At 39.8% G+C, this 2,365-nt stretch overlaps 1 long non-coding RNA gene across 1 annotated transcript in view; it reads left to right on the top strand.

Moving 5' to 3' along the window:
• The window catches only part of LOC108802438, a 4,419-nt gene extending 2,591 nt beyond the window's left edge, over positions 1-1,828 (top strand). The window contains exon 3 of the long non-coding RNA XR_001942221.1: positions 1,770-1,828. This is a non-coding gene — a long non-coding RNA (uncharacterized LOC108802438). The remainder of the gene's footprint in view (positions 1-1,769) is intronic.
• The last annotated feature ends 537 nt before the right edge of the window (positions 1,829-2,365 follow it).

Below are 2,365 nucleotides of genomic sequence, written 5' to 3'. Positions count from 1 at the left end.
CTGGTAGAAACGTTATGGGGTTCACTTGATATAAAAAAAAAAAAAACAGCTAGTAATTTCCCGGCAGTTCATTCCAGACCAAAATAGTAAAAAAAAATCTAAAATCTAGATGCCACCCCCCCTCATTCACTAAAGGGTATAATAAATGTAAATAAACACACAACACCTTAGAAAAAAAATCCTCTAATTGAACAGAAAACAAAACACACGTTTTTGACGATTCCTTTATTTAAAATAAATTTAGAAATGTCCCACAAAGTCATTCCAGTGTCTGCCCACAATTGGAAAAAAAAAATTCTCCGGTGCAATGTTTACATCAGGCAGTGGGCAGAAGTAAACAAAGCCTGCTATTGGCTATTTAAAATTGAAGTACCCAATAGCAGGCTGGCTGTTCACGTAGCTGGTGTGAACAGTTTAACACTTTTGTGTATTATGTGACAGCTGGAAGTGTTCTCAGAGAAGCAGAAGCTGTTACAGAATAACGCAGATCTTTCAGCTTCTTTGTTTATTTACATTTTGTAACAATATTCTGATACTTTGTTTTCATTTGAGATACAAGTGGAGAGAAGCCGGAGAGCGGTAAATGACAGATCTCCCGCTTGTTGTGCTTCCTTTCCGAATGAAATTCGGATGTATCTGAATTTCGTTATCAAACATTCGGATTCCTTCAGATTCGTTATTACTGTCATTTGGAAATTCGGATGCATCCAAATGTCTGGATTTCTTGAAATATGTACGAATTTCAATTCAGAACGAAATGAGTTACACATGTCTAGACAGCAGATCTGAAAGGGAGCGGGGTAAAAAAGCTTCTGATAGAAGTCACAAGATTTCCTCCTGCATCTCATAGCAATAAATAATGTCCTCTTTTCTTTGGACTTAATTGGAGTTGTGCAAGAAGCTGGAGAACTTGTATATTGGAGAAAGGGCTCCAGACTATGGGAATAATCTCCAGGGGGACAGAGTTTCACTTTAATCTGGGAAGGACAGTTGTAAATCACCTTGTATATGCTTATACAAAATATCAGCACTGAGAATGGTTTATCATTAGACAACATCCAATACATCACATCCAGATGTTCTCCTTTCTGCTCCCCGCTCTTGACCCTGAACGAATGTGCCATGGTCCTGGCTCCCCCAGAAGAGTGGGGGACTGTGAAAACCAGGGCAGGGAGGGAGGTGGCCAGTGGGGAGAGAGGCAGCTGGAGGTGGGCGGACCATGGAGGGAGGGGATGGGGGGGGGGCCCACAGGCTCCATACAAGTGATCTCTGTGGCATTGCAGGTATCACTTTAACTAAATGAGTGGCAGCTTCCCCGCTCTACATTTAGCTCTGCTTGCCCTGAAGCAGGGCTAAATGTAGAAAACAAACTACCCGCCCTGCAGCTGTGCCACCCCTCTCCTCCCTGCTACCCCGAGGCCAGGCCATGGAGGCCTTGTGGGAAATCCGGCCCTGGTCATCAAATTGAATATTTGGAATATTATATGTTATACTACAGAGTACGCTTCTGGTAATCTTCTTTTCTGTTTGTATGATACTTTGTAATGTATTTTAACTTTCTTTAACATTTAATAAAATGTATTTGAATAAAATATACTTTCCGTTTCCATCTGCAACCAAACGGAATTTTCAAAGCCTGCAAATAATAAATAAGTAAATAAATGAATGAAGAAATACATTTGCAGTCATGAAGAACCATATGTGTAATGCACACAGTTCACCTATATTGGGATTTAAAGTAAATATATATTTTGTTTTTTTTTCTAGAGTAACATATAAAATCCAAAATGAAGCTGACTTGTACAGAGAGCTGCTGAACAATGCACGAGAACTAACTGGTAATTATTTAGCTATACATTCAAGTGGCTGCCATTTTTCTTCTCTCTCCTCTCTGTTCTTACCATGTCTGCTTTTCCTCTGTCTATTTTCTCAATTTTCATATCATGGCTCTAATCGCTCTGCCAATCTCTCCCCCTCTCTCCTCTCTGTTTATATAAAGGTTGTATTTCCTATATCTACCCATCTGCCTGCTTTAAAGTGACTCCCATTCCTTAATCTATCTTCCCCTATCTCTCTTCTCTGTCTGTATAGTAGTCCTTTATTCTGTCTACCCCCCTATATATAATCAGAATATGTACAGTATAATATATCACTCCCTCTCTCTTCCCTTCTTCCATTTCCACCTCTGTCTTCTCTGTCAATACGGCTGTCATTCCTCTGCCAATCTCCCACCCCCATCTCTGTATATATAATGGGTGCCATTCCATTATCTATCTTTCCCTCTCTCTCCTTTGTCCATATAATGATTGCATTTTCTCTGTATCTTTATGTCCTCTCCTTTAAGTACTCATTTGTAGTTTGTACT

The sequence above is a fragment of the Nanorana parkeri genome, unplaced genomic scaffold, assembly GCF_000935625.1.
Source record: "Nanorana parkeri isolate BGI_ZX_2015 unplaced genomic scaffold, ASM93562v1 scaffold2862, whole genome shotgun sequence".
NCBI classification, from domain to species: Eukaryota; Metazoa; Chordata; class Amphibia; order Anura; family Dicroglossidae; genus Nanorana; species Nanorana parkeri.
The sequence above is the reverse complement of the archived record's forward strand: the minus strand, read 5'-3'. Positions and strand labels throughout refer to the sequence as shown.